Source organism: Triticum aestivum, chromosome 6B (assembly GCF_018294505.1).
Source record: "Triticum aestivum cultivar Chinese Spring chromosome 6B, IWGSC CS RefSeq v2.1, whole genome shotgun sequence".
Lineage (NCBI taxonomy): Eukaryota > Viridiplantae > Streptophyta > Magnoliopsida > Poales > Poaceae > Triticum > Triticum aestivum.
In genome coordinates this window covers 25,562,391-25,568,162 of record NC_057810.1, presented here as the reverse complement: position 1 = coordinate 25,568,162, position 5,772 = coordinate 25,562,391, and positions in this window count along the sequence as shown.

Genomic DNA, 5,772 nt, shown 5'->3' with positions numbered 1-5,772 from the left:
CGCACCAGATGAACAGCTCGTAAATTCTAATTAATGTAGGATTTTTAGGGAGTCACAAATTAGTATAGGTATAGATAGATAGATAGATAGATTGTATAAAATAGCACACATATTTGAATGTATATAATTAAGTGAGTGAGAGCAAGCTTTAGTTATACTCGTTTTCTGATTTTATAATTTTCTAAAACTCAGGGCCCTAGTTTACATTTTGCCTAGGGCCCCCAAATTTCTGGAGACGGCCCGGTATCATGTAGTAAAATATTACTATTTATCGTACATAATTATTTTGAGGTAACAATTACCAGGATCAATCCAAAATTACAGAAAGTAATTTTTGACCGCCAATTGTTGATTTGCACTCCAACATTGGGAATTTCATGCCTGGGTAGTGGGTTTATGCTTTTGCCAATTACAATCGACAAAAAAATACAATAGTTCTCCATGGGTGCCTATAGCTAGGATAAACATGATTAAATTCATTTTTCAATTACTCGTTAGACGCTTTAAAGTTAAATTATTACTGGAAACATGTGTGCAATATTTTTTCACACTAAGCATTACGACAAAGTTAAATACTTCCAGTTAGTTCATGATTGGACGCTTCACATGTGTTTGTGGGCTTCAACATTTTATCTACCTACTGTTGGGGAACGTTGCAGAAAATTAAAAATTTTCCTACGGTTTCACCAAGATCCATCTATGACTTCATCTAAGCAATGAGTCATGGGAGATGCATCTACATACCACTTTGTAGATCGCGAGCGGAAGCGTTCAAAAGAACGGGGTTGAAGTAGTCGTTCTCGTCGTGATCCTATCACCGGAGATCCTAGCGCCGAACGGACGGCACCTCCGCGTTCAACACACGTACGGAGCGGATAACGTCTCCTCCTTCTTGATCCAGCAAGGGGGAAGGAGAGGTTGATGATGATGGCTCCAGCAGCAGCACAACGGCGTGGTGGTGGTGGAGCAGCAGCACTCCGGTAGGGCTTCGCCAAGCACGTGACGAAGGAGGAAGAGGTGTAGCAGGGGGACGGGGCGCCAGGACTTCAGGGTGCGGCTGCCCCCCTCCCCCTTCCCTTTATATAGGCCCCCAGGGGGGGGCGGCCCTGGGAGATCCAATCTCCCAAGGGGGCGGTGGCCAAGGGGGGTGGAGTGCCCCCCAAGGCAAGTGGGCCCCCCCACCCTAGGGTTTCAACCCTAGGCGCGGGGGGTGGGCCAAGGGGGGCGCACCAGCCCACTATGGGCTGGTTCCCCTCCCCACTTCAGCCCTTGGGGCCCTCCGGGATGGGTGGCCCCACCCGGTGGACCCCCGGGACCCTTCCGGTGGTCCCGGTACAATACCGGGCGACCCCGAAACTTTCCCGATGGCCGAAATACCACTTCCTATATATAATTCTTTACCTCCGGACCATTCCGGAACTCCTTGTGACGTCCGGGATCTCATCCGGGACTCCGAACAACATTCGGTATGCTGCATACTCATATTCATACAACCCTAGCGTCACCAAACCTTAAGTGTGTAGACCCTACGGGTTCGGGAGACACGTAGACATGACCGAGACGGCTCTCAGGCAATAACCAACAGCGGGATCTGGATACCCATGTTGGCTCCCACATGCTCTGCGATGATCTCATCGGATGAACCACGATGTCGAGGATTCGAACAACCCCGTATACAATTCCCTTTGTCAATCGGTACGTTACATGCCCGAGACTCGATCGTCGGTATCCCAATACCTCGTTCAGTCTCGTTACCGGCAAGTCACTTTACTCGTACCGTAATGCATGATCCCGTGACCAAACACTTGGTCACTTTGAGCTCATTATGATGATGCATTACTGAGTGGGCCCAGAGACACCTCTCCGTCATACGAAGTGACAAATCCCAGTCTCGATCTGTGTCAACCCAACAGACACTTTTGGAGATACCTGTAGTGCACCTTTATAGTCACCCAGTTACGTTGTGACGTTTGGTACACCCAAGGCACTCTTATGGTATCCGGGAGTTACACGATCTCATGGTCTAAGAAAGAGATACTTGACATTGAAAAAGCTCTAGCAAAACGAACTACACGATCTTGTGCTATGCTTAGGATTGGGTCTTGTCCATCACATCATTCTCCTAATGATGTGATCCCGTTGTCAATGACATCTAATGTCCATAGTCAGGAAACCATGACTATCTGTTGACCAACGAGCTAGTCAACTAGAGGCTCACTAGGGACATGTTATGGTCTATGTATTCACACGTGTATTACGATTTCCGGATAATATAGTTATAGCATGAATAAAAGACAATTATCATGAACAAGGAAATATAATAATAACCCTTTTATTATTGCCTCTAGGGCATATTTCCAATAGTCTCCTACTTGCACTAGAGTCAATAATCTAGTTACATTGTGATGAATCGAACACCCATAGAGTTCTGGTGTTGATCATGTTTTGCTCGCGAGAGAGGTTTGGTCAACGGATCTGCGACATTCAGATCCGTATGTACTTTGCAAATATCTATGTCTCCATCTTGAACATTTTCACGGATGGAGTTGAAACGACGCTTGATGTGCCTGGTCTTCTTGTGAAACCTGGGCTCCTTGGCAAGGCAATAGCTCCAGTGTTGTCACAGAAGAGTTTGATCGGCCCCGACGCATTGGGTATGACTCCTAGGTCGGTGATGAACTCCTTCACCCAAATTGCTTCATGCGCTGCCTCCGAGGCTGCCATGTACTCCGCTTCACATGTAGATCCCGCCACGACGCTCTGCTTGCAGCTGCACCAGCTTACTGCTCCACCATTCAACATATACACGTATCCGGTTTGTGACTTAGAGTCATACAGATCTGTGTCGAAGCTAGCATCGACGTAACCCGTTACGACGAGCTCTTCGTCACCTCCATAAACGAGAAACATGTCCTTCGTCCTTTTCAGGTACTTTAGGATATTCTTGACCGCTGTCCAGTGTTCCTTGCCGGGATTACTTTGGTACCTTCCTACCAAACTTACGGCAAGGTTTACATCAGGTCTGGTACACAGCATGGCATACATAATAGATCCTATGGCTGAAGCGTAGGGGATGACACTCATCTCTTCTTTATCTTTTGCCGTGGTCGGGCATTGAGCCGAGCTCAATCTCACACCTTGCAATACAGGCAAGAACCCCTTCTTGGACTGATCCATTTTGAACTTCTTCAAAATCTTATCAAGGTAAGTGCTTTGTGAAAGACCTATGAGGCGTCTCGATCTATCTCTGTAGATCTTGATGCCTAATATATAAGCAGCTTCTCCAAGGTCCTTCATTGAAAAACACTTATTCAAGTAGGCCTTAATGCTGTCCAAAAGTTCTATATCATTTCCCATCAAAAGTATGTCATCTACATATAATATGACAAATGCTACAGAGCTCCCACTCACTTTCTTGTAAACGCAGGCTTCTCCATAAGTCTGCATAAACCCAAACGCTTTGATCATCTCATCAAAGCGAATGTTCCAACTCCGAGATGCTTGCACCAGCCCATAAATGGATCGCTGGAGCTTGCATACTTTGTTAGCATTCTTAGGATCGACAAAACCTTCCGGCTGCATCATATACAGTTCTTCCTTAAGATGCCCGTTAAGGAATGCCGTTTTGACGTCCATCTGCCATATCTCATAATCATAATCTGCCAAAACATGATTCGGACGGACTTAAGCTTCACTACGGGAGAGAAAGTCTCATCCTAGTCAATCCCTTGAACTTGCCGATAACCCTTAGTGACAAGTCGAGCTTTATAGATGGTGACATTACCATCCACGTCCGTCTTCTTCTTAAAGATCCATTTGTTTTCTATCGCTCACCGATCATCGGGCAAGTCAGTCAAAGTCCATACTTTGTTTTCATACATGGATTCTATCTCGGATTTCATGGCTTCGAGCCATTTGTTGGAATCTGGGCCCGCCATTGCTTCTTCATAGTTCGAAGGTTCACTGTTGTCCAACAACATGATTTCTAGGACAGGGTTGCCGTACCACTCTGGTGCGGAACGTGTCCTTGTGGACCTACGAAGTTCAGTAGCAACTTGATCCGAAGTACCTTGATCATCATCATTATTTTCCTCTTCAGTTGGTGTGGGCATCCCAGGAACATTTTCCTGAGCTGCACTACTATCCCGTTCAAGAGGTAGTACTTCATCGAGTTCTACTTTCCTCCCACTTACTTCTTTCGAGAGAAACTCTTTTTCCAGAAAGGATCCGTTCTTGGCAACAAAGATCTTGCCCTCGGATCTTAAGTAGAAGGAATACCCAATGGTTTCTTTAGGGTAACCTATGAAGACGCATTTTTCCGACTTGGGTTCGAGCTTTTCAGATTGAAGTTTCTTGACATAAGCATCGCATCCCCAAACTTTTAGAAACGACAGCTTAGGTTTCTTCCCAAACCATAATTCATACGGTGTCATCTCAACGGATTTAGACGGTGCCCTATTTAAAGTGAATGTAGCTGTCTCTAGAGCGTATCCCCAGAATGATAGCGGTAAATCGGTAAGAGACATCATAGATCGCACCATATCCAATAGAGTGCGATTACGACGTTCGGACACACCGTTACGCTGAGGTGTTCCAGGCGGCGTGAGTTGTGAAACGATTCCACGTTTTATTAAGTGTGTACCAAATTCGTGACTTAAATATTCTCCTCCACGATCAGATCGTAAGAATTTTATCTGTCGGTCACGTTGATTCTCTACTTCATTCTGAAATTCCTTGAACTTTTCAAAGGTCTCAGACTTGTGTTTCATCAAGTAGACATACCCATATCTACTCAAGTCATCAGTGAGAGTGAGAACATAACGATATCCTCCGCGAGCCTCAACGCTCATTGGACCGCACACATCGGTATGTATGATTTCCAATAAGTTGGTTGCTCGCTCCATTGTTTCGGAGAACGGGGTCTTGGTCATTTTTCCCATGAGGCATGGTTCGCATGTGTCAAATGATTCATAATCGAGAGACTCTAAAAGTCCATCAGCATGGAGCTTCTTCATGCGCTTGACACCAATGTGACCAAGGCGGCAGTGCCACAAGTATGTGGGACTATCGTTATCAACTTTACATCTTTTGGTATTCACGCTATGAATATGTGTAACATTACGTTCGAGATTCATTAAGAATAAACCATTGACCGTCGGGGCATGACCATAAAACATATCTCTCATATAAATAGAACAACCATTATTCTCGGATTTAAATGAGTAGCCATCTCGTATTAAACGAGATCCAGATACAATGTTCATGCTCAAACTTGGCACTAAATAACAATTATTGAGGTTTAAAACTAATCCCGTAGGTAAATGTAGAGGTAGCGTGCCGACGGCGATCACATCGACCTTGGAACCATTCCCGACGCGCATCATCACCTCGTCCTTCGCCAGTCTCCGCTTATTCCGCAGCTCCTGCTGTGAGTTACAAATATGAGCAACGGCACCGGTATCAAATACCCAGGAGTTACTACGAGTACTGGTAAGGTACACATCAATTACATGTATATCAAATATACCTTTAGTGTTGCCGGCCTTCTTGTCCGCTAAGTATTTGGGGCAGTTCCACTTCGAGTGACCCTTCCCCTTGCAATAAAAGAACTCAGTTTCAGGCTTGGGTCCATTCTTTGACTTCTTCCCGGCAACTGGCTTACCGGGCGCGGCAACATCTTTTCCGTCCTTCTTGAAGTTCTTCTTACCCTTGCCCTTCTTGAACTTAGTGGTCTTATTGACCATCAACACTTGATGTTCTTTCTTGATTTCA